The following is a 26,881-nucleotide window of genomic DNA, read 5'->3' as shown; positions in this document are numbered from 1 at the left end:
TGCACAATGCAAACAAGCCAGCTAGATCCCAGTCCAGAGCTAATAAAACATTAAACCAGATTATGCAACTTGGTATCGGACACAGGAAACATGGAATCTTGTCTGCCTGTTCTCAGCACCGCAACCTGAAGAAACAAGTGAACAAGGGGACAACCTCGAAAAAGACCGTCAGTGGAAAACAGAAGTAAGAAACAAGGAAAGAAAAAAGGGACAGACATCATTAGAAGAAGCTGCTAGAGAAGCAGAGACTCTACAGGAACAGATGAAAGACATGACAGCCTGCCACTTGAGCAAACAGAACGGATTTGTTGGATCAAGTAACCTTAACATTCCTAAAATCCCCACTGAAGCTCTCTGTTCTGAGTATTAACAAACACTACAAAATCTCATGCACCAATCAACATTTCTGCAGTGTTCATTTTAACGTGTACTTTGACTTCTCTATTTTTTAATCCTAGTCTCCCCATTTTGCAATAAGAAAAACAAATAGACTGTTTTTTTTCTTTTCCCCATGTTACTGCAGAATAAGTTTGTGCTTGATTAAAACATTGCCACAGTAAGCGTTATTGAAAAGTCTATGTAACCAAAAGCAGAGATTAGGCGGTGTCTTTAAAAGAAGAAATGTCTCCTATGGAGATACTTAGCAATCAATAAGGAAAATACACAACCCGTTATGTAAACACACCCCACTCAATGAACTAGGTTAAGTACAGCTTAAAAATGGAGTAATTACATCCAAGAACTGTATCACAACGGATACACGAGAACCAAAGTGAGGCTGCACACATAGTTTAACTCTCACATTTGTGTCTGGTGCCCACCTTTCTGCAGCCAGTTAAGTTCTTAGTGGTTTAGCTGGTGTAAGTTACATACGCCTTGTTCTGATCCCCATCCCGCACTTCTTGCACAAGGGGCATTTGGGTCAAAGTTTAGCTTTGCTAGGGAGTAAATTTAGCCGAGATAGCAGCACGCATGGCGTCACCCATGGGCGAAGCGACAAGAGGCACGGCGACTAGGGAAAAACCACACGGGTATGGTTGGAAAAAACCTGAAAGCAACCTGCACAGAACTTCACTGCAACCTTCCCCAGGAGCCTGCCCCGGCTCTGCTTCCTCAAGAAGGGCAACCACTGAGGCTTGAGGTTACAACAACCACGCGACTGTTTCTCCAGACAGCATTACAGCGGCGCAGCCGAGGTTTCGGGACGTACATCTCCCACACGGCAGCTCCCGGCCGCTCTCAGGCACCCTCCTGCGCCGCGGCCCCGCCCGGCATCTCCGCGGCCCTACAGCGCTCCGGCCATGCCTGGGGAGGAAAAGGGGAGCCAGGTCAGGCCGGGCCGCGCCACACAGCGAGCCCCACGGCTGCGGCGCGGCCCCGGCCTCGGAACCCAGCCGAACGGAGCCCCCCGGGGCCGGGGCCCGGCCTCGCCTCGCCTCACCTGAGGGGAGGCCCCCGCCCGCTCACGGGGCCGCCCCGCCGCCCCGCGCCGCCATGGCCGCCGCCATCTTGGCGCTGCGGCCTCCGCCCCGCCCCGGCTCTTCCGGAGGCGGCGGTGAAGCCGTTGCCATGGCGCCGCCGCCGCGCCCGGCCTGCCTTAAAACCACACACGCGGGTGGTTTTCGGCCACGTTTTGCAACAGTTTGGTCAAAACGAGAGGAATTCGTGTTGCACCACCTCTCCTCTGCCCTCCTTCGTACCCGTGCCAGGCTTTTCTTCCCCGAAACAGGGCCGCCAACGGCCGTTGGGTGATGCAGCCCTGTGGTGCGATAAATAAATAATATAATAAAATAAATAAATGTGGTAAAACAATAATAAAAATAACAACAATAATAACAGTAAAATCGTCTTAATTCTGTCATTAGCTATAAAGTGTGACAGCTAATCTGCCCGAGCGTGCTGCATTACAGGCAAAATACCCTCCTGCTGCTGGCAACGGGTTTTCTCGTAAAATTGTCAGTGAGGCAGGAAAGAAAGCAGCAAAGGGCTGTGGAATGATTTCCAGTGCTGTTAGGGCAGGCCTGGGGGCGGTTAGTCCGAATTCTCTCTGAAACTGGCAGTGTTTTCAGCTTTATTGCGCTGAACTTTACAGCTGCGCGGTGTTGACTCAGTTAACCCCTTTATACTCTTTCCACACACGTGTTTTTATAAGGTAAATGGATCTGGTTAAACCCTCAGCCCAAGACAGAAAACTCCAGGAGGTTTAAAGTGAAGCTTTATGCTTTTTTAAAACCAAGCCAAGCCCGTGGCCTGCTCACTGGAGCTGCTGGATAAGGGCCAAAGTGATCTGGGTTCTCTTTCTGACCCCTTAACCATTTCATGTGCATGGCAAACACATCCCTCAGCAAATCTGTAAAGTTCAAGTACCAGGGCAAAACCAGGCTCCATAACCATTTTGAGATATATTGCCCCATAGCCACTCCATTGGTGGGATCCCTGTTTTCTGCTGTCGGTAATATTGAGGCCAACATCAGCTCTTGGGAGGCACCTATCATCATCATTCATTGAGAGTGCGTTGCCTTAATAAGTACCATTGTGGAGCTGAAAATCATGAATCAATTTGGTCAATATTGAAAATAAAAAACTAGTAAATGAACATTCCAGGAATCTAGGAATCTCATCCTAAAAATGTTGGACATTCCATTGTCATCCCTTTTCTTTGTAAAGCTAAACATTAAAATTGATACAATGCTCAACTGAATTCTCGGAGTACTTTAAATCCTTGTCCAAAAGCCTCTCCTTCAAACCACCTACAGTTTCAAGTGATGCCTCAACCCTTCATCTTCTTACTATTGCGTTGGGCCAGGGCTTGCCCTCACTGCTAGACACTTTCATTAACCAGTTTTTCAGCCTCATAGATGAATAAGTTGGTCTTTCTACTGGATATCACCATCTTGTCCCTCCAGAAAGGTCAGACAAAAAAGTCAAAAAGGTCAGACAGTCAAAAGACCAAATGAAGTACCTCTATACCACACATCATGAATATAAAACAGAAGGAGCTGGTAGCCACTGCCCATCTAGAAAAATATGACATGATTGCTGTCACAGAAACTTAGTGGGATAAAAAAAAAATAATAATAATAATAAAAAAAGTGGTGGGGAGGATTGATTGCACGGAGCTGTCTTTGAAGAACGGCAATGCATAGGTTGAGAGCTTGCATGTGAAAATTAAGAAACCAAACCAACACAGGAAACTTCATGGTTGGTGTCTTCTACAGGCCACCCGATAGAGGAGGGGATATTGATGAACAGCTGTTTTTTCAGCTACAGGATACAGGAAGCATCATGCCTCAAGGCCCTGATCTTTCTAGGTGGCTTCAACCACCCTGACACCTACTGGAAAAGCAACACAGCAAACTGCAAGCAATCCAGGAGACTACTGGAATGCATTGAGGATAGCTTCCTAGCAGAGGTGACAGAAAACCCATCCAAAGGAGATACACTGCTGGACCTGTTGCTCACCAACGCCGAAAAACTTACCAGGTGGATCAAGACTGGAGATACCCTGGGCTTTGGTGAACATGCTCTGGTAGAATTCTCAGTCTCGATGGATTCAGGATGGGCAGAATATAAAATCAAGACACTAAATCTCAGAAAGGCAAACTTTTGGCTGTTCAGGGCACTAGTGCAAAGGATCCCTTGGGAAACTACCCTCAGAGATAAAGGAGTGAATGAGAGATATGTAAAGACATTTTCTTAGGACACAATATCTCATGGTAACGACACTGTGTTTTTTTTTTCTGGGAATGCTGTCAGGAGATACTAACTAAAGACGGATGAGAAAATGTGAAACGCTATACAGCTTTGCTTGTTACAGCACCAATGCCTGGCTACACAATCTTCCAGTTAAGACTTTTTACTTATAACTGTGGAGAAAATAAATTGTTAAGAAAGATTAAAACATGTAATGGCATTTTTGTTTTCCTTAAAGAACACAAAGCAATTTTGTACATTTTGTAGAGGTATCATTTTGTCTATCACATAGTTGTGTAGCCTACTGTGAAGAAGAACATGACAGCTTTTCAACTGTTCAGCATGGCAGTACTAGAAAATACACAGAACTGCATTTTCAGTCACAGCTACACAAGCAAAGCATGCAATCCCTCAAACCGCTGCGAGATGAGTTAACATAGCCATTTTGTCAGAATGCAAGAAGTCTACTCAAAAACTATACATGCAGTCATATTACCCCTGCAGTTTTTATGAAAGTGGAAAGTACAACTTCTACAGCCAAAGACAACAGCGAGGGGAAGAAAAGAATGTTCAGTATTTAGTGAAAAAGAAAGAATCTGGCTGACTGGAAATGTATGTACATTTCAAAAGGCTTTGTTAAAACTATTAGGTAATGGCTTTATGTCCACAAAAATAATGCCATTTGAAGTTTTGTTTGAGCTTTTGACATATTAGAAAGAAAAGAAAAAAAAAAAATCTTGGATTTAATTTAGTCCCGAAACAACTGTGGGGAGAGCTGGAAGGAGGGAGGCCTGAATTCCACCAGATTTGCTCCCTGTATCCCTCAGCCTACCTCCTTCCCCACTGCATTAATCTTATCTCCTCCCCACACCACAATCAACAACCGCACAAGGCAAGAAGTGGTAGGTACAGGTTGGCTAGTGTGTACCAGCTGCCAAGAACAATAATAATGTTTTCTCACTGGGGGCATGAATTTAGTTCTCTCTCCTCTGGCATGCTGTCAGTATTAACAGATCTTGTAGGAATGTAATTGTTTCTGAGACTGCTACCCTTCCATCAAATCGGACAGAAATTCCTCAGATGTGTTCAAAAGCTATTAGAGGGGAACTTGCAGCCAGACTAAAAGCCACTGTGGCTGTGTAAGGAATACTTGTGTGGAGAAAAAAAAAAAAAAAAAAAAAAAAAGAGATTACTGGAGGCAAGGGGATGGGGGTGAATTAATGAGAGCTCTCTGAAAGGGATTGGAATTAAAATTAAAAATGATTCAAACATTTTAGTTGTGCTAGCACCTGAGAAGTAGAAAGTGAAAACAGGAACTGAGGTAAGCTACTGTCCATGCACTGCTAGGACTTTGAAATGTATAGATGAAGATAAAAGAATTTAAGATATCAGTAACACAGGAGAAGAGCATTTTTTGGCTGTAACCAGCGTAGGCTTTACAAAAGGTTTTCAGTGATATGATTTGCAGAGTGCTCCTTTAATTAGTCGTGTGATGGCACAGCTCACCAGGAATTACGAGTGGCATCATGAAGCTCCTACCAAGCCACTAAAAGTGACAACAGAAAAGAGGGGAAACTTGAAACCAGCTTCACTGATAATAGCAGTGCACCTAAAACATTTTGCTTTTTAATCACTATTGCTTAGTTCTGTGTTTTACTTGCAGACAAGGCTCCCTTGGGGCCTCTATCTGAACTGAAAAAAAAAAAAAAAAAGAGAGAGAAAAAAAAAAAAGAAAACTCATGTTCTCTTGTTCTTTGCAAAAGCCTCTGTCACTGTAACATGAAGACTCTCTAACAGCTCATGGTGTACATGGTTAAGCTTGCATCAAAATATTTTCAGAATGTGACCCACAAGCACCTTATCAATCTGCTGAGGGTCTGGGTCTACCGTTCACATGGCTATTTCCTAAATAAGATCGGAATGTGTTAAATGCTTTCCTAATGGTCCTTTGCCATGTAAGCAACTGCAGAATTAGCCTCAGAGTTGTTATAAAGTAGTAAATTAAAGGAGTGGGAAGAAGAGGAAGAGGAAAGGATTGTGTCACAGGAAGAAAAAGATGAGAAGGGATCATAAATGCAACAGGTGAGAGGTTATGAGATGCTCTCCCCAGAGACTTCCAACCCAGAGAGCATCTTAGATGCCAACATCAAAACCTCTAGGCACTCTGTCCTGAAACCTTCTGGGATTGCTCAGAACTAATTCCTGTGCTCTGCCCTAACACACTTTGTCACTCATTTGCCAAAACTGCAGTATTCCATATCCACCTGGATTTTTCCTCTCTCTTGAGTTTTCTATGCAAATTCCACTGCCTATGAGAAGAGATGAGGTACTTGATACCTGGGTCATTCACCTGCTTGCCTTCATTTTCCTACTTTTCTGGAGGCTTCAAGATAAGGATTTGACAAGTCAACATAAGGACGTTCATTTCTCCATCTTCTTACAAAGGAAAGCAGATATCAGAGCCAACATACCCGCTTAGATAGCGAAATTCATTAGCTGCTCATAACACGCCTAAGCTGCACTTGTTAAATTTTTCAGAAACAGCAGAAGTAGGGAAGGGGCCCTAATTCAAAGGGCATCAGCACAGCAGTGAACATCAGAACAGGGAAGGCAGTGACAGCATGGAAAGATTGCACTGATTTAAGCTAGTGTAATATTTCTGGTGCCAGCAAGGTAGGTGTACATCTCTGGAAACAGACTAAACTTGTTCTTCTGCACAGTCCCATGAACAGCAAACAATAAATGCCACTGTTTACTGCCTTACAAATATAGTAACTGGTACAGATGACATAGGGAATTTAGCCGATTTGAGAAACACTAGGAGTTTAGTGTTTTAGCTATCAAATTCAAAAGGCATCTGCAGGTATAACCATGAAAGGTAATTCAATAAATTACTGTTGTTTTTTCAAATTCCCCAAAGCCTATGAGAAGATGGATTTAATTCAGAAATATTTATTTTACTTATTGGCTGTTTGGTTCACAGGAGACTTCCCCCAAAAGGGCAATAAAAAACAAGACTGCCTTTTTTGAATTACAAAGATTTTACACTGCAGTCCATTCCAGTCTTTTTAAACATGCCTCTCTTGTTTCAAATACTAAGAAATTCCATTCATCACGTCTCAGAAATTTCAGAGATGGAAATGATCTACTAAGTCCCATGCACCATCTCCTGAGCAGTGCAGAATTGCTCCTTGCAGTGCATTAGTATTTTTAGTATTTTCTCCATAATGTCAAAACCAAACTGAAGTGTTTTAAATTGCTTTTCATGTTTGTATAAACAAATACACGGTGTATTTTGGTGTGGTGTTACAGACGTGCCAGAGAAGGAGGCAAGAAGTAGCCAGGATAAATGGCAGGTGCCAGTGTCAGGGTGGTTTGTTTTGTTGTTAATGCGACTGGTGCTGCTTGCGATGGGCTTTCAACTCTTCCTCTGTGGAAAACAGTCACTCTAATGTCAGTCATTAGCAATTTGCTGTTGGTCAGTTGGGAACAGCATGCTTCCTACAAATTGCTTCCATTAGTCACCAGTTCTGGTCAAAATAATGGGCTAGGAGGGAGAACAAGTCCCTGTGAAACAGGAGTTAACAGGATGGCAGAATGTACGTTATTCTAAAATATATACTTAACATTTTTTGGATGCCAAAAAGTAGCGGAATTAGATCAGATCTCTCTTACGTTGGGGTCAGGCTAGAGCTGTACCACTAACATCCAGCAGCACCATTTGAAAAAACAAGGCTAAAGTACATGAGATCACTGTCTGGCAACAATACAGAAGTACATTTGCTTGTCTCTGAAATGCAGTCACCTCTGGCTTAAAACATGGCAGCTGTTTAACACAAAACGGTGAGTGTGCTGACCAATATGCCTCAGAAAAGGATGAAGAGGGAGAGGAAGAAGAGCATGGAAGAGTCTCACCAGTCCACACCCGTTGGATTCCTATCACCAGCCTGTTTAGTAGAAGCTCCTGTGACAACTACGTGGTGTTGTCAGTTCAAGTACTCGGTGTTTTGACAGCATTTTGTATCACTGAAAATAAGTGTTTTGACACGACAGAAAATAAAAAGGAACAACAAAAATGTAACTACGTACTAAATAGAAAAACGCTGTGGCAGAGAAAACAGGTCAGAGTCAGCAGCACATCAACATTTGGCAAAGTCTTTCTCAGCAGGGTCTTCAGCCTTCCCACCACACAAAAGGAGCTTTGAGATCACACAGGTCGTACTGGAGCCCATGAAAACATATACTGGAACTCAAATGCAGGCATGTTCAACAGCAGTGCAGAAAGAAAAGCAGCAGCCTTGGAATCCAGATCTGCCTGTCTCTGAACCAACATGTAGGAGACTAGGCAGTTGTCCCTCTCTCAGGCTCAGTAGGATCCTATCCTATCTCAGACAAGTAGGATCCGAGAGACTGGGAAACCAAGGGAGCATTACTGCTGTCCCCAGAGGAGGCAGCAGCACCTGGACAGTGGATGGGGTCAGAGAGGCAACAGAGGAGCCAGGCTTGCATAAGCCATTTTTCAGCATTACACAATGGAGAACAGTAATAACTCTAATGAACTTTTATAATGCATTCCTATGGAGATTTAAAGTGCTTTGAAAAGGTAAGTAAATATTATGTCGTAAAGTGACAGATGGAGAAGCCAGAGCAATGAGGAAATAATCGACTTCCTTGTAGCTCTACAGAGAGTCAGAAGTGTGGTGGAATGCAGAGTTAAGGTCTGCGGGGCTCTTGGAGGGCACAGGTCTGCTGGAAAGAAGGAAAACTGGCAGGTTAGGAAGAAGTTTTCCCTAAATAATGAAACAAATTAGAACAGAGAAGCACATTTCAAAATGGGAAAAGATGTTTGGTGAAAACAACAGTGAAGCATTTTGGGTTCCCAAGATTTTATTACCTTTTTCTAATGCAAGCCAAAGGATCCTATCCAAGTTTCCAGAGATTATTCCTCACGGGAAAAGCAAAGGCCTAATAAAAGACATAGCAATTGCATGGTAAAAACAACAACAACAACAAAAAGATGCCTTTTGCTTAACCACCTGGACAGATCCAGCATGATGCAAACAAAATTTGGGATAACAAGCTGCGCAACGCAGCTCACGTCTACAGGGGCTTGCCAGGCTGAGGCAGTAAAGCAAGACAGTGAGGTGGGGAGTGAGGAAGGACAGTACTGCCAGTAGCACGCTCCTGCCCACAGTCTTCATAGCCCATAGTTTCGTAGATCAGATTATGTTGTTCACTACTTGCCCTGCAACACAGAAATAGAGCTTTCATCAAAAACTCAGCTCTTCCTTTTCCTGGACTGAAATGAGAGCTCAGCCATGCAGCCATGGGCAACATACAGATCTGCAGGAATAGCTTTGTCTTACCTGTGTTAGCTTAGATGCCAGTGACTTATGGAGAAATATATGTCCTGTCATATGAAATGCAGTAATTAATAATGATCTGCATTTCTCTGGCTGCAACATTTAGCAATCATTCATGATTGTGGCATGATAACAGGCTGGTGATCTGCCAGGTGCTACTCCCATTTCTTGTTGGAGAGGTTGAGAGCACAGGACTACTCCAGTTTCCCACTTCCCACTCCAATCATCCTGTTTGTTGCTTGGAGGGCCAACAGAGCAAAGCCAACACTCAGGTGCTGTATTTTGGCCTCCTCCGAGTTATAATCTTTCCAGAGTAGTATTGCTGCCAGGGAGAGACCCCAGTAATGTCCCTGGGGTGTAGTAGGCACTGCTGGGGTAGTGAATGGTGGGCACTTACATCTAGATCATCCTCCCTGGCTCCCTCCTCTGACAGACTTATCCACAGACTTGGAGGCAAGCAAGGTGGAAAAGACTTGGCTACCTTTGCTAGAGGGGCTGTGTATCTGGCTATCAGAAGGAATTCCATGATTCTGTGGATTTGATGCTGAAGATATGAAACCCATCACTTCTTCAAGAAGCTTTTCTCATCTGCTCTAACTTGTGAGGGACAGGATCTGGCATTCTGGGTGAGAGCAACCACAGCAACAGAGGCCGGCGTGGAGGGAATTGGGCTGGCTGCAGGAAAAGCATGTGGCTTTCCAAACATCTTGCAGTCCAAAGCAAAATCAGCAGTTCTGACGTGCTGTGAGCAATAAACAATGAGTTTTGTCAGCACATCTAGAGGAAATGATAATTCTCAGAGTGTGAATGATGAAATGTTAACCAAGGTGGAGGCTTCAAATAGTATTGTGGTTAGGAAAGCATATGTGCAGTGCTGGGGAGGAGCTGACACTAAGACAAAGAGACCTAACTGAGGCATTAAGATCATCCAGGTCTCTCAACCTACTCCCCAGTGGTGGTTTCTCCTGCTTCAGATGATCCAGTGTTTCTGCAGGAAGAGAGATTTGCACTGTTGTAACCATCACCTGAGTCTGTCCTGCCTCCATGGACCTTCATCACCTACCACTCAGCACTGTCATTCAGTCCTCTGAGACACACAGCTCTTGGGTCAAGCCAATTTACTACTAAAAATGCATTGCAAGATTGATTATCCATTTTTCCCATTCTTTTCACTGATAGGCAGCTCTGATTGCTCTGGTCTTTTCAGCTTAAGATAAAGCTTAATGGATTCAGTGGGAGGGTTTTTGTTTGATTGGTTGGTTTTTAATAGGTTACTGTGGCCTTCATAGAGCCCAGAGCTTAAATATTTTCCACATCTGTCCCTTACTTTCAGGGTCGAAAAGTTTACTTGTCTCCTTTGTTCAGAGAACATTAAAACTATACACCATAAAACACGTGAAATGTTTCCAGTCACTCCAGTGATGGGTACCACCACCATGCATTAGAAGAAAATGAGTGAGAACAACTAGAATCAGAGAAAATGATACAATTATTCATAGTAATAATACTAATTTAGTAATGTCACCATTGTAGAGGTCTGTTGCAAAAAAACAACCTTAAGGGTTACCCTAGTACATGTGACAGAGGACATAGGTGTATATTAGTGCATATGAGATCAGATTACACACGTACTTTTTCCTGATGCAGCCTATGAGACATGGATCTTTGATCTTTCTCTCCAACCACCCATTCCGAGATTGTTTTAAGAAAAATGTCAGTCCCATTATTCATGCTGGAGAGAAAGAAAGAAAAAAAAAAGCTCTGATGTTCTGTGGCTAGCGTTACCCTCAGGCATTTCTGGTGTGCTTCTGTTATAAATTAATTTTATATGTGGCCAGGAAGCACAACATCTTATTGCATCATGTAAGAAAGCACCATATTTCTTCCCTGTTGCTCGTTTCCAATCTATGTAACCATCTGGTGGCAGAGTTCTGTCGCACATTGCAGTTTCACGCCTGAGCCTCATCTTGAAAGAATAAGATCTAATGGCATTTTACTTTTCTTCCTTTTTAACAGTGTCTTTTTGTTGTGCTTCCCATTTTCAAGTATGACAACAATTTTCTTTTCTACCAAAAACTGCTTTTACCACTTCCACCTCTGGGCAAATTTATTTTGAGTAGAGATAAAAATTAAACCCTGCTGCTTTCCAGGAGTATCCTCGCACCATCCTTTCCACCAAAGGCTGGCCTGTGTTTTATCATCTCCAATTTTTGAGGCACACTTCAGAAAATAAGTACAAAATACTAAACAAGGAAAAGTAGTGAAAAGCCAAACACTCCAGTTTGTATTAGTGATACTGCAGGGTTTGAGATGACAACTAGCAATACTGTGGTATTTGCTAGAGGGACACCGCACAGGTCTTTTGGGTAGACCTGTGCGGTGTCAAGAGTTGGACTTGATGATCCTTAAGGGTCCCTTCCAACTCAGGATATTCTATGATTCTATGATTCCATGACACACATTTGTCAGAGAATATGAAGGCTCATCTGCAGCATGATGAACATGGCTTCTTTCCCACCTGTTCTTCATTTCTCTTCCCGTATCTCCTGACCAAGCCAATGTCTGCTTCACCACTCCTACGATTTTCACAATGGCAACTCTAAAACATGTCTAAGCATCAGAGGAAAGGCAGAGGGTCATTCATACAGCATAAAAAAAGACATTCATTGGTCCTACTAAGCCAAGGTCCATGCCATGTAGTCTTGAGCAGTGTCTACTGGCACAGTGCCTGTCAACTCAGTGCTCCCAGCCCCTGCATACGTGGACAGAGCTCTGCAGTAATAGAATTGGATCATTTCTGCCATGCTTATAAAAATTGTAAAAAGCCATGACCTGCCCGTTTCTGTCACCATGACTTGTATCCCATGAGGCTCTCCTCATCACCTGGTTAATTTGGGAACTGAGACATGGATAAGACAGGCTGTGTTTGCTAGCGGTCAGAATAGTTCCTCTTAGATAAGCCTCACACTCATAATAGAAGCAGGGAAATTTGAGAAAATGCATCTGATGTAATTAGTGTGACCTTTCTGTCCGGTGGTTAAGAACAGAGGAAATATTTGATTTAATATACCCCCCTTGGTCCCTCTTGATAAAGGATGATAAAAAGATGGATTTACACCACTTATGTAGATTCTTTGCCGCATTCAGCTAAGCTCAAACCTACGCATTACTCTTAGGGATGAAGATGTGGAGTTAGAAATTATTGGGAAGGTGTGAGTGGAAAATGCTGAGTTTGAAGGATTTTTATATTTTCCAGGTTTTTCACATGACAGTCTTTTGCCTAAATAACTTACACCTTGTGCCCATCCTAAACCTAGAAACCTATTCAGAAAACCTAAGAGAATCCTCCTGAGATGCTTGCAAACTATCTTTCCCAGAAGAAAAGAGAGGTTCTTTCTCATTTCCTTAAATCCTCCACTAAAACAATATAACACCTTGACTCCAGAACACAAAGAAGCAGGATCATAGTCAGGACCAAGGAAGGAGACTACATGGAAAAGACAGAGATAGACTGGAGATACGGTCCAAATAGTAGCAGAGGCAACAGGAATTGCCCATGGGCAACTCTCCAGGCAGATTTGCTCATCTTTCCCTCCCCTACACAGCACTGATGACCAAGGAGAGCTGTGTAGACTAGCGGGTGTTACAGCAGAGCTGTGCAGAGCACTGCTCGGAATTTGGGTAACACAGCCAACCACTCCCCTGGCTGCCCAATGCCTCCTGTGAAGTGAGCAGAGGTGAGAGAGGCTGTCTGGGCAGTTTCAGTGAGGAGCAGGGCTCATCTTCCCCAGCAGTGTTGAAACATTTCCTTTTAGCTCTGTTCTTTTCTCTCTCTCTCTCCTCCCACCCTCCACACCCCCTCCCCCCCTTTTTTTTTTCTCCATAAGGCACCCATCCAAGTGGCCCTACATGCTGCCTGTGCAGTGTAGTTGTTTCCTGTTGAGTAGCTGTCAGCTCACAGCAGGGGAGCTCAGTGGTGGTAGTTGCAGTGATCTCTCTTTTGAAGGGTTTGCATAATGCCCCGGGAACTCCTGGAATGAAAAAGAGAGTTATGTAAATAGGAGATATTCCTGCGGTCATTACACACTGCAGGAAGATCCTGAATCACACTGATCCTATGAATTTCTTTCATTCATCTCAGCTGATGTCAGCAGTCCAAAGAATTTTAAGCACTTGGATCATACAGAATATAGAAATACCTGAATTCTGGCTAGCTGCAAGAATTGAATAGTAAGTATGGCTCCCTGGTGAATGAACAGGATATCACGGACTTATTTTGTCTTCCAAATGGGTCAGAGTTGAATTTCCACGTTTAATTTCTCTCGATAGGTTAGGTTTTTACTTGGAGTTATAATTCTTAGACTTATCATCGTAACAGAAACACCTCCAGATTTTCTGAAGATTCTTATAATTATTATTATTATTATTTTTTTTACAAACTGCAGTTTGTTTTCTGTTTCTAATGCACAACTGCATATTTATATATATAGTTCAGGCTTATGCACTCAGCCCATGTTCTACATATGCAGAACCAGTAACCTTGAATCAATCTGTATCTTTTCATGACAATTCTAAGGGGTATTAAGATTAATTAACCTTTAGAGACAATAATGGCCTTTCCTGTGGTATTCCTATTTGTGTACATATTATCTTAAGTAATGGCATTATATTCCTTGCTTCAGATACCAGTGAGCCTTCTGTGCCTGGCAAGATCATGGAGAAGATCCTCCTGGAAGCAACATCAAGGCACATGCAAGACAAGGAGGTGATTTGAGACAGCCACCATGGCTTCACCAAGGGCAAATTGTGCATGACCAATCTGGTGACCTTCTAAGATGGAGTGACTGCATCATAGTTGACAAGAGAAGACCAAGCCATGTCACCTGTCTGGACTTCTGTAAGGCCTTTGACAAGGTCCCATGTGATATCTTGATCTCCAAATTGGAGAGGGAGGGTTTTGAAGGGTAGACCATTCAGCAGATAAGGAATTGGCTTGAAGGTTGCACCCAGAGAGTGGTGGCCAATGGCTCTATGTCCAAGGAGAGGCTGGTGACAAGTGGTGTCCTTCAGGGGTCTGTCTTGGGACTCATATTATTTAATATCTTTATCAACAACATAGGCAATCAGATCAAGTGCACCCTCAGCCAGTTTGCTGATGACGCCAAGCTGAGTGGTGCAGTTGATACAACAGAAGGAAGGTATAACATCAAAGGGACCTGGACAAGCTTGAGAATTGGGCCCATGTGAACCTAATGAAGATCAACAAGTCCAAGTACAAGGTGCTGCACCTGGGCTGGGGCAATCCTGGACATGGGTACAGACTGGGAGAAGAACTCATTAAGAGCCTTCCTGCAGAGAAGGACTTGGGTTTTCTGTTGGACAAAAAGCTCAACACAAGCCAGCAGTGCGTGCTTGCAGCCCTGAAGGCCAGCTGCATCAACAGAGGAGTGGGCAGTATGTCATGGAGGTGACTGTTCCCCTCCACTCTGCCCTCATGAGGCCCCACTTGGAGTGCTGCATCCAGGTCTGGATCCCCTAATGCAAGAAGGATGTGGATCTGTATTTCTGTATCCACAGTATATAAAAATTAACCCAGACCTTGCAAATTGGATATATTTCTGTGTTTCTTAGTGAAATGAGCTGATTGCCCCAAACCCTTGTTGGTTAGCAGGACTAAGAGCAACAATCAGAAGTTGTCATCTCATCTAGAATCACATACTCACCACCAGAGCAGGTGGTCTCTCCAACTGTCTCATTTTGCAGCAAACTGCTCATTTAGCTTCCGTAGCCTGAAACAGATGGAAAGACATCTTGAAGCACCTCAGCTCCAAAACAGGTTACTCAGAACCTTCCAGGATCTGGCCTGTTTTTGTCAGAAGAGATGCAGGTGTGGTGGTGCTCAGCAGCTGGGTGAATCTCAGTGGAGGGCTGCAGGATTTCTGCTGGATGCTTTGTTGAGCACAGCACAAAGGGATCAGCATCCTGGGTCTGCTCTGATCACTACAGAAAGGAAAACAAAGGTCTAAAATAAAATAAAATAAAATCCTATCAAGGTTAATCTTTCAAAAGCTGTAGTTCAGCTGAATGCCCTCTTCCCTGGTATTAATTACGAAGACTCACTCTGTAAGCCGTAAGTGAAAAATGAGTGAAATGTAAGCTCACTGCACTTGCATTTAATATTTTGCTTGCTAACAGGGCATCTAATCCACCATGAGCAGAATTCATTGAGCCTCAGGGACTTCCTAAAACACACAATCCCTTTAAATGAGCAGTGATCTTCTCTGCTGAATCTTCAATCTCATGAACTAATAAGTGATGCTAAAGGCTCATTTGCTTTAGGAGCTCCCAAGGGGGAAGGGACCAGCATCAGAGCCAACTCCAAGCGCAGAGCATGGCTCTGAGATGAGTGTGTACAAAGAAACAGATTCCAGGCAGTTTTATTTTTGTGGCAGAGAGCACTTCTTCCTTGGCATGCTAGCGCTATCCTGAAATCTGTGAGCTGTATCCACTGACATAAAAAGACCTCACTACTAACAGTCTTAAGCAGGGAGATCAATAGTAATTTCCACAAACTCTGCTCTTTCACATCCCTCTTTCACATCCCCATGGGATAAGCAGCTGGATGCAGGGCTGACATTCTGCAGATGCTGGGACTGGGGTCTGTTCCAGGAGCAGCACTGGTGGTGGCAGGAGAAGGAAGCAGCACAGGGGAAAAGCAACTGAAATTCATTACTTGGAGAGGTCACAGGGGTCAGTGACAGAGACACTGAATGGATTTTTCCAGTCATTTTGAGCTGAGATTTGCGCTCCGTAATCTGAATGCTTTTATCTATTTCTGAAAATAGACAGGAATTTTTTCCACAGGCTGCTCCAATCTGGCCATGGAGATGCAGGGAAGGATTACAGGGATAAATTCAGGTTTTGTTAAGCAAGCATAGCGTTTCCAAACCAAACATAGACAGCTCCCTTGCAGTATAAACACACATACAACAGTTCTTCTCTAGGAAGGAGACAGCCCCCTGCGAAACAGATGCAAATGATAGGTGCCATGCACTGCCCTGGGGTCCTTAACTGCTGTTTTGAATGCTGGTTGTGTCTCTGGGCCAGCTGTGCTAGAGCCAGTGAGATCAGTCCAAGGCTGCGGAGACTGATCTAGATTTGTTTCCCTGCTGAACGGACGAGTACAAGTTTACTCGGTGATTATTTTCTGTTTCACTCACATTTTGCTGCAGTTAAGCTTCCTCTTTTGCTTAGTCATGTCCTCTTTTGGCAGAGGCTTCTTTGAAAAGAGGGCTGATTCTAGAAATTAGGACAGAAACCATTGGGTGGGTGTTATACAGCCGTTTCAGGGACGAGGAATTGATAAGAAGCCAGCTTTACTTACTAAGACTTCTATCTATCTGGAGCAGACAACAGGATGTTAGGGGCTGGTTTTGGTGTTCCTTAAGGGCTTTGACTCGAACATGTACTTGGCTGTGTGTATGCCAATACCTTGGGGTAAATTACTGTGGAATAGCACAACCTGCAATCTCACTGAATCAGCTGTTCTCACAAGGTTTTAACATTTTCTTGGTGTCCCTCTGTCCCACCAGCTCCATGGCTCACCTGCCCACCCTCCCTGGGTCGTGCAGTCGCTCTCATGCCTGGCTCCTTCCAAGTGCCAGCGGTGAACCAGCTACGCTTTTCCCTTACTTGCATTTTAGCTCCTTCACTTTATAAAACTTTTTTGTGTGTGTATAAACAGTTAGGTACTAAGACCTGTCTGCAGGCTGGGGAGACTTCATGGTGCTTTGTTTGTGCAGAGGTACCACTGGTGCAGCAGATCAAGAGCTGTGCTTACCATACCACCATGAAGTGGACCTGCCTAGCCATGCCACGGTGGCAACAGATTCACAAAGTAAATACCCTAGAGCAGTAATTCCAGGGAAGAATAAGAAAGAAAATGTAACTCCATTAAGCATGCAATTATTAATGACTGTAATATCTTTGTGGTGTGGAGGTACGGACCTGAATGGAAAGCAGTGCATGTGGATGGGCTCACCTCCAGACCAGGGTCTGCATCAATGCAAGCAAGCCTTGGCAAACCATGCCATGAGCTGCTGAAGTATTCTGACAGCTCTGAAGGATGGTGATGAGGAGAGACTGTCCCCTGAGAGTCTCCTCAACTGGAGATTCAGAGGGGAGGAGGTCCCCTAGGAGGCAGCCAAATCCACTGAGCTTCAGATGTTTGACAAAGAAGTTTTTACATCAGCCCTGGTCAGACTGGAGCTTGAAACATCACCATCTCCTGGGCAATGAGAAAGTCTAACAACAAAGCCCAAGTAAGTGTTCAAAGGAATTTGCTCTGGGCTGAGATGTTTTTGCAGAAGACCCAGGATTTTAACCCCAATGCCAAGGATTTTAACATGGTGCTTTGCTCAGAGAACTCTGCACTTGCTCCTAATGGTCCCAACAAGTAGAGTGCTGTGTGTACCCACAGCAACGCTGGATGGGCTCTGTGCTATCAGAACTCCAGCTGGCTTCTCTGCTTCTCTCCCTGCCTTCCCCAGTAAACAAACAATGGCAGACTCCTGTTTAGCCTTGTCTATTCTGGGATCTCTGACAGTCCTACTGATATTCACAGTTATACATGTTTACACCGATAGGAGACTGGCCCATATTGTGCAGAGATAATAACAGTACAATTTGATATTCATGAGGTGCTGATGATATCCAAATATAGAAATGGAGTAATTATTGCTGGCATTACAGGCTGGATTTCAAAAAGCAGATAAATGGAGAAATGGATATGCTGTTTATTGCAGCTTCAACAGTAACAACAGGAGAGCTGTCTCACTTGATTAGGCAAGGGCCAGACTGCAGAAGACAGAACTCAGGGCAGAGGGATGAAAGGCTAGGATACCCTATCAACAGAATGGAAAAGCACAGAAAATCTGAAAATGCACCTGATGCCAAGCTCACCCCATTGCACATCGCTATACAAGACACTGATAAAGCAGGTTGACAGTACCATGAAAACCTATTGTGTAGCTGACTGGAAAAAACATTGTAGACTTTTCTGCCAAACCCCCTTAAGGAAAGACGAAGCCTTTGGCTTCTGTAATCAATGCATGTCTGCAGCTGGAGCAGCCTGCCAGGCTGTGATGGGAACACGCTGGATGCCAGTCCCAAACATTTGCACCCCCAGGCAGCGAGCCTTGTCCTCTCTCCACGTGTACAAACCCCAGTCACAACACTTGTGCAGTTGCCTATAGGATGAGCAGGGTGTGCAGCAGCCCTGCACACTAGTCACTGGACGCGCACTTTCCATAGCAGGGGATATGATATCATCTCATAGCTCAAAGCCAAAACCTCTATTTCTGGGTAAGGTGACACAGAGTTCTTCTTTTTCCATAAGGTCTTAGGAGAAAATGGCCCTAGGACCTTCTCCCTGGCATGAAGCAAGGAGCCCTTCTGTCTCAAAACTATCACATCATGAACCAGCTACATCACGTCCAGTAACAAAAGGGCAGTGCTCTACAGACAGTCATGATAGATAATGGCAGGGGAAAACACACAAGCAAACAAACATGGTTCCCTTAGTCCTTGCTTTTTAGATTAATTTTATGGACCTTTAGCTCTTAGAGAAGACAGCAAAAATAATGGATACTCGGGGCTTCTCAAACAGGCTGCTGGTTGACTACAGACTCCTTACATACAGGGGTAAGCACTTAGCTTCAGGCTTGCAGGTTGAGACCATTGAATGATTTTCTGACAGAATCTCTCCTTTGTCAAATTTTGTGTGGTTGTGTACCTGAGATTATATGTGTTTGTGGTTGCAGCCTTATCCCAGTCTCAAAAGGGTGCTAAGCAGTATTAGTTACAAAATGACTGGAAGATGTCCGTCTGCCTACAAGGGTGGCATTTGGAGCTCCCATGTAGCAGTGATACCCACAGAGCCGAACAATTGTGCTGTTTGGACTGCCAAAGACATCCAGGATGTAAAGCTATTCTGTGCAGCCGTTCCCTCATGTCCCAGTGAGGAACCCAACCCCTTACCCCTGCTTTCACTTCAGGCAAAGCCAGATCTGCTTTGACTTTGACCTTTACCACTGCTGTGCTTAAGAAAGCACTCACCATCTTCTGTTGCTAGAGGGAAAAATGCAGCACATGGACAATAGCCAGCCTGTTGTCCCAGAGATCAAAAGAAGTGAAGCCTTCAGGACAGGACAGGAGCTGTAGGTGCATCTTGGGTTTGGTCATCAGTCTGACTTTTGACACTGATTTTGTGAAGTGAGATATGAAAGGGATAAAAGTTAGCCACCACAGACCCTGGTCTGAAAGTTGACTGCAGATGGGATTTTCCTTAGAGAAGTAATTCCTCAATCAGCCTCCTATTTAGGTGATTCCGGAGTCCTAAGAGTTAAGCAGCAAACTAGACAACTAGACTCTAAATTTCTCCAGGGTTTAGGGAACCAGTGCTTATACGTGGACTTCACATGGATCACCTCAGGGCATGAAGAACTAAAATTATTCACATGCTCTGCTGCTCTGCCCTTCCTACTTCTTATCTATGAATACTAGCTGAAAAGGGAGAAAAGGAGAAAAGAAAAGGGAAGGAAAAAAATCTAGAGTTGTAAATGAGAAAAAAAAATAGAGGTAAAACTGCATAGCAGGTACATGGTGTTTAATATGTTATTTTAGGTTTACAAATACTGACCAACACTTGAAACGCACTATACATGTAGGTTACTGAACTGTTTTGTTGTTGTTGTTGTTTTTCCTGTCTTGTTGGGACAGCAGGGCTGAAATGGACTTGTATACCTTTCTGTCAGGCACCATCACAGGATTTTTACCCAAGTTTTACAGATGGGGAAACTAAAGCACTGAGAAGTTACACATCTTGGCCAGGGACCCACAACAAGTAACTGGCATGATTTTCCCGGGAACTCAGTCTGGCTCTTGGTTGCCAACACTCTCAAATGAGAATGGTCTTGATTAAACTGGACATGCATGGGGTTTCGCACTAGCTCTCCTCAGCAGCATGAGCTACACGACTTTGGGGATGCTCTCATGCAGTGCTTGGCTTTGTGTCAGCATAATGGAGAGAGATGAGATTGCAACTGGTCCAGTGTCAGTGCCCAGAGGTCACAATGACTGGGCAAATGGACCCTGATCTCTCAGACCAGGTTCAGATTTGTCTGCACTAACTCCCACACTGACAGATTCACCAGACATTTTGCTTAAATAACTGCTGTGGGATCTTGTCAAACATGTGTTCAGCTGGATAGGAATTGCTGAGCCTGGAGGGAATCTGTGCTAGCTCCTTTGTGGCATGGTGCAGAGAATTCAGGGCACATACTGGAGATTAGAAGGGAGTTAAGAGGAGAGAGGGTGAAAAAAAGAAGAAACCCCAAATCTTCGCTTTACATGTATGTTGTCTTATGTACTTTGCAGAGAAGTATGTCAAAAGCATGTCTTTACACGTAGCCAGAGTTCAGTTTGCTGTCTGGGACAATGAGGGTGGAAAGTGGAAATAATTATTGTTTTTAGCTCAGGTTACATGTCCAAACCAAACCTCCACAGCTGTCTTTCCTCATAACTTTTTCCACTTCCGCTACCTGCAACTCTCATTTTGGAATGAGTGGTGGAAAGTCCTTGTGGGTCATGAGAAAGGATCAGGCCTCTAAACATGTTGTTATTCCTGTTTTCCAGCTCTCAGCACTCACAAAAACAGATGATTAAATAGGTTAGGCAGCAGTCAAGAGATCCAGCTCTCCTGACAGGTGCGGAGAATTCTCTGCAGAGAACAAAACTTCTGGAGTAGTCATTTTCCCTGCTGCAAATTTGCTTATTATACTTTACAGCCAAATCAATGCAGGTGCTGCAAAGAAGCATCATCACCTACTGGAACACCCTTTCCTGCATTTTTGCTCAAGCTTAATACTAAAATACCTTGTCTGCAATTTCCCTTTAACAGGCTTATGAGCAAATTAGCATCTCTCCTGGCTTAACAAGGCAGAGCTGTGTTGGTTTCTGTTTGTTTGTTTAAGACAAGCCTCTTTCCTACAGGTTGCACAGGACCTAAGAGAATGGGCTTTGACTTTCATCCAGGTTTCTTGTCATGAATAATAAAATAAATAATAAGAATCAGTAGTTCAGTATCTACACACATGCCCACACCCTTTACCTAGTACTGAAGTTTCTGAATTTAGAACAGTCTTACCCCTTAAAAACAAGAACAAACCAACAACAACAAAACTGAAAAAAGATCACAAAGTCTGTGTCTTTCCTCCCACAGAGTCATGGGGTCTATTAGATATCCACACCAAAGAACATTTCCTGCTGATTCACCATCATCCCTTCCACTGAGCTGATGTTACTTCTCCTCAAACATTTAGACCCCTCACGGCAGTATTATTTGCAAAACACACAGGTATTACCTGGAAAAACACACAAAGTGCACTCTACATTTATTGGAAGCTGTGGGAAGCTTTAACTTGCCACCACGTTTCCACTACCCTCCTATGCCCCAGGGAGAGACCTGCACAGTGTGGAGGTGATGAAACACAGCACGAAGCTAGTACGAGAGATCAGGGGAAGGTAGATGGCAGAAAAGAGCCCACAAGGCCTGCCCTAGAACTCTCTCAGATGACTTTGGAAGCCAGGACATCATGGGTAATGACAGTGTAAGGGAAAATATAACAAGGGAATATTAGAGAAAGGGGTCCCTGGAAGGACAGGGCTTCTGGCTTGCAGTAGGAATGGGCCCTCTTCATCAGCTTTCCCTGCTGCTCCTAACTGCATATGCCAGGCAAATTCCTTGGTGTCTGATGGGAGAGGGGATGAAGTCACTTCATCCCATGATGAAGTGACAGGTTAGGGAGAAGACTCAAGGCCTCTCTTCCGTAAGAGTGTCTGACAAAGATGAAAAAAATTCAAAGTAAATCAACATTCAGAATTCAACTTCAGAATTGCTTAAGACCTCCTGAAGACAGACTCCTACTGTGCTGGGGTACGCTGAGCTGGCTAGCATGGTGTTACAACACACCTTATCCAGCCTCCCTGTGCTGTACACCCTCTGTTCTACTAGGACATCCCCACAGAAACTCACAATATGCCAGGGCAGCAGTTCCAGGCCCAAAACAGCTTTGATCACCAGGCCTTGAGCAGGAGAGGGTTCAGCAGAGGGTTTGCTAGTACTAAGGTGGGGCAGAAACCTGAGTGAGCACAGAGGGCACCTATTTCACACTGGCAATTGCCCACAGCTGACAACAACACAGAGAAATGAGTTAACCTAGCCCCCAGAGACAGCCTGAAGGAGGGACCCCAGGTTTTCAGGGAGGAGAAGCACAGTCCATTGCGTCTCTGCGCCCTCCTGGCATCAGTGCATGGTCTCTTGGACATGAAAACCTCCCAGCTGCTGCAGCTGTTGCCCAGCAGGGCTGGCAGTGAAACAGCCTTTATGAAACACATAGCCATCCCATCAGATGTGACTTTTTACTTCAGAAGTGCTGGTGGTGTTCTCAGAGAGGCCAAAGCCATCGCAGCCCTTGCTGCACACTTAGGGTCACTAGCTCACTGGGGTCTCCACTGCAGCAGTGTTGGGGCCACCAGGCTGACTGGTCTGGGAGAGGGGCCTTGCCCAGACCCCCACATGCACATACTTCAACACAGTCATTTCTTTGCACTACCAGAATAGGAGCCTTGGGAGATGAGCAGTTCAAACCCTAAACAACACTGCAAATACAACAGCTGGCTTAGGCACTTCTAGCAGCCCTGCTGCCTGAGAGGAGAAAATAAAGCTGCTTGCAAAATGAGTGGCAGTGTTTTTCATGTACATGTGCAACTGGGAATCATTCAGCTATAAAGAGAGAGTTTAAAAAAAGCTGGATAATTTTCTTTTGTCCTTTATTTTTCTGCAATGACACAATGCAAAGGGCAATGTTATACAGATGGTCAAAAATGAAGCCATGTAACAAAAGAGAAAAGAAGCTGGCCTTAAACATTTCACAGGGATCCTTCACAATTAATTATGGGCCAGAAATAAAAGTGACCCACGCAGCTCTGGTAGGGATAACTGGGAGTTGACTCTCCAGCGTGTCTTCTACACCATACCAAAAAGCTACCTGAAAATCCCTGACTAGAGTCAGCCAAATTATTCGGAGGTATTCCGGGGCCTTGGCCAACTCCAATGTCTTCTGGTTTATGAGCCTTGTGGACCCTAAGGCATGTGTGCTGCTGCTATTCACTGCAATGGATTCAGACTGGCTCTCTGCTATCTATATTTATCACGATCCCCTCAGGAAGTGCTTTGGCAGGATTTTGTAATGAAAACCCTGCCCAGAGCACTCTTTGGCATGCAGTGAGCAATCTTAAAATAGTGCACTGACATACTGCAATAATTACTCATATTAACACTCTTCATTGTGCAGTGTGCTGTTTTGTCCCCATTGCCTCGTTCCTTCCACTGCCTGGTGCTGGGTGGGAAGGCAGGGGAGAGCTGGGCTTTCTTAAAAGGTAAAGTTCAGTTCCAGGCTCAGATCCAGAGCCCTGAAAACAGCTCCAATCTGATCATGATCTCATCCATTACACAAAGAGCCAACGCCAGCACTGTGATTTTCTGCCAGACCCAAACGTCACAGGTGTTCGGACAGGATATCTCAGATCCTCTTTTGCCCATAGGTGTTGTTTGAAGAAAACATTAAAATAAATGAGCATAAAAACAGAACCAGAGAATGGCTTTGAAAGCACACTGTAGGAGAAGGCTGGTTCCTGGCTGGCTATGTACTGGCTTCCAGTCTAACCCATGTTTTCAGGCTTTTATACTCTTAGGAGTAAATCTTCCTGCACTGTGATAACTGTACACATCATTTTGCTGTAAAAGGCTAAAAAAAAAAAAAAAAAAAAAAAAGGCAGTTTTCAGTCAGAGGATAGATGGGAAAGTGAGGAAAACTTTGCTTGAGGTTGATAGAACCCACAAAGCTTCTTTTTTTTTCTTTTTTTTTCTTTTTTCTTTTTTTTTTTTTTTGAAAAGTGTTTTCCTCTTTTCAAACAGAAAAAAAAAAGAAACCATTTGAATTGTTGAATTGTGCATTTTGAACATCTGCAGAGTGTTTTTTCCGTTGATGACAAAATGAGCTTTTAAAATACCTTTCTACTCATGCCTATTTACCTAAACACCTAAACTTGCTGGATAAAAAGAACTCGATCTAAAACCCATCCAAATCAGTACAAAGAACCCTAAAGACTTCGATAAGCTTTGTTTAAAACCTCAAGGCACATACAGTTGCTCAAAGTTCCTATGGATCGTGGACCAAACAAGACAAAGCTTTATAATTATGTAGACCAGGATTTCTGAATAGATGTTAGTAACTGCTTAATCACTGCCTTACAAGGGTAGGTGATACTATGGTCTCTTCATTATACTCTCAGAGAAAGAGAAGCTAGGGCATGGAGGCAGCTACTCTTTTAAATCTTTATTATCAGCAAGTATGCTGTTAATTTTGAGCAAATTAGCACCTGATAACACACATCATTTATCGAAAAGATGATCAGAGAGCTGGAGCAGCCTGTGAAGACAGGCTGAGGGAGTTGGGGTTGTTCAGCCTGGAGAAGAAAAGGTTCCAGGAAGATATATGGAAGAAATTCTTCAATCAGAGGGTGGTGAGGCACTGGAATAGGTTGCCCAGAGAAACTGTGGATGCCCCATCCCTGGAGGTGTTTAAAACCAGCTGGATGGGGCTTTGAGCAATCTGGTCTAGTGGAAGGTGTCTCTGTCTATGGCGTGAGGGGTAGAATTATATTTAAGGCGCCTTTCAATCCAAACCATTCTATGATTCTACAGTTCTGTTACCTGCTGGTATAAGATGTGATCGCATGACAGAAAGCCATCCTGCATGCTATATTTCTGTATGCTAGCCCTTTGGACTGCCATAATGTTATCCAAGGAGCTCAAAGAACTTACTGACTCTTAGCCATGCTTGCACAGCAAGTTGCTATCACTGTAACACTTCTCCAGCACCATTTTTCAGACACAATGAAATCAAAGATGTGGGAAAATGGGTTGCCCAACTCCACTGAAGCTCAAAGAGACTGAAGTTAGCATGTGGAAGTGGGGTCCAAGCTGAAACCTCCCTCATCTTTGTGCAATCCTTCTGCTCTTTAGAGAGAATGGCAGGAAAGCAACAGCATCAACATCAGGAGAGAATGGCAAGAAGTGTTACTCCGAAAAGTACACTTAAATGACTCAAACACGCATCTGCCTAGAGCAGATTACACCTCAGCATCAGCGTAAGCTAATTGCTGGAACTCAAATAACTGAAGTGTTACCCTAACAGTCTTATTAGTTGCAGATATGTTGGGATTTGGATTATATTCACTGGGCAACAGTCATCCGAGGATCTGTTTTTTGGTTTCACACTAAGGTTCACAGTTCTGCTTCCTGGATGACTAACTGAAATTTATTAAGGAGAAGCGAATAAACGTATCCCCAGTGAGTAAAGCACTGTGAAGAAGCACAAGGGGTATGTCCCTTCCTGGCCAGTTTCCAAATATTTTCTGGATGGGGAGCATCTTTCAGCATATTCATAAACAGCAAAACATGACCGAAGGAACAACAGCAAACTGAATCAACACTCAAGGCTATTTTCTTCATTAAGAAAACTAATTCAGGTCACATGAGATTGTGAATGTGCTCACAAGCACTTCTGTAACTATGATGCCATGGAAAAATGTTATTCCAAGAAAGCATCTGGCGAAGCACAGCACAGTTCCATTAAGCGATCCTACACTTCTGTCAAACAGCAAAACATCTTTCAGAATATATCAAAAGAATTTTTTTTAAAGCTGCCACTCTCTAGTGTGTCATCAAATCTACCCTAAAATCACAGCTCTGCAATGAATTCAATATCTGAATTTGTAATGGGATAGGTATCTGCCAAACATACCGTCACCACTGAACAATGCACTAGTCATATAGATTTTTTTTTTCCATGCACTAGCCTTTATTAAAACTTTTTCAATTAGTTCCATGGTCTCCGGGACCTTCTGCCAAGGTCACTATTCACGGCTGAAAGGGCTGCTCATTGAGTAACGAGAACTAACTTCTCTGGAGACTTTTTTGAAAGCTGTATTCAAACACAATCTCCTGTTAATTGCTTACACATACTTGGTGCATTAACAAGAGCAGCTTTAAATATATACACCCAAACACAACAAAGCTTAGATATTAGCAAAGCTTAGATATTAGCCTCATAAGAAGAGCCTGTTGATGAGTTTTCTACCAAAGCCAGATCTGATAAGCAATGTGGGGCAAATGTTTTATTTGGAATAAAGCCTTTACTTCAGAAGACTGTCTCACATGCAGTGCTGGGCAGGTCCCGTTGTTCTAGGATAAATTCTAGCCTGTGAGAAGAGCTCAACAATAGGCTTTTGCCCTAATTACTAGTCTAAGAGTTGCTGTCCACTGAAAATTCACTCCTAGTAATCTGGTTTTGCATGACAGTGGGTTGGTTAGTCACAAAGCCATCTCCTTTGATTTGTGACTCCTTAGGGCATGTCCTGCCTTATGGCACTCCTCCAAGGAAGGGCTGTCATGAGCAAGCAAGGCCTGATCAAATCAAACCAACCCACTGACATAGCATCCCACTCATCCATAATATAAGGTTATTCAGACTTGTGAAAATGCTGCCTCTTAAAACTGATCGGTCAGGTTGGCAATTATCAGGGGTGGTTCTGAGCCCTCTCTCTGCATGAGCTCTGGATGAACAGGAGCTGATGGCACAGGTGACCAGCCGGTCACTGAGTTAAGCCACGATTGATCTCATCTTCCCAAAACACTCCTC

At 43.8% G+C, this 26,881-nt stretch overlaps 1 protein-coding gene and 1 long non-coding RNA gene across 10 annotated transcripts in view; both read right to left on the bottom strand.

The window, feature by feature from the left end:
* Positions 1-1,593, bottom strand: part of LCLAT1 (lysocardiolipin acyltransferase 1) — a 91,179-nt gene extending 89,586 nt beyond the window's left edge. The window contains exons 1-2 of one of the 7 annotated variants that reach the window (XM_068675889.1): positions 1,442-1,593; positions 1,060-1,305 (exon numbers count right to left, since the gene is read on the bottom strand). The gene's annotated coding sequence lies outside the window, so the exon portion shown is untranslated. Of the gene's footprint in view, positions 1-821; positions 1,032-1,059; positions 1,306-1,436 lie in introns of those variants that run through there. The other 6 variants (XM_068675887.1, XM_068675888.1, XM_068675886.1 and 3 more) reach the window with 6 other exon arrangements.
* Positions 1,594-3,105: 1,512 nt separating this feature from the next.
* Positions 3,106-22,252, bottom strand: LOC137853490 (uncharacterized). 3 transcript variants are annotated; one of them, XR_011094534.1, is made up of 6 exons: positions 22,150-22,252; positions 14,780-14,845; positions 12,966-13,087; positions 9,968-10,044; positions 8,588-8,658; positions 3,106-8,442 (listed from the first exon to the last, which is right to left on the bottom strand). It is a non-coding gene; the product is annotated as an uncharacterized lncRNA (long non-coding RNA). The 3 variants fall into 3 exon arrangements; XR_011094533.1 differs by lacking the exon at positions 9,968-10,044; XR_011094532.1 differs by lacking the exons at positions 3,106-8,442; positions 8,588-8,658 and having other exon boundaries at positions 9,117-10,044.
* Between the last annotated feature and the right edge of the window lie 4,629 nt (positions 22,253-26,881).

The sequence above is a fragment of the Anas acuta genome, chromosome 3, assembly GCF_963932015.1.
Source record: "Anas acuta chromosome 3, bAnaAcu1.1, whole genome shotgun sequence".
Classification (NCBI taxonomy): Eukaryota; Metazoa; Chordata; class Aves; order Anseriformes; family Anatidae; genus Anas; species Anas acuta.
Note: the sequence above shows the minus strand (reverse complement) of the source record. Positions and strands in the feature narration are given on the sequence as shown.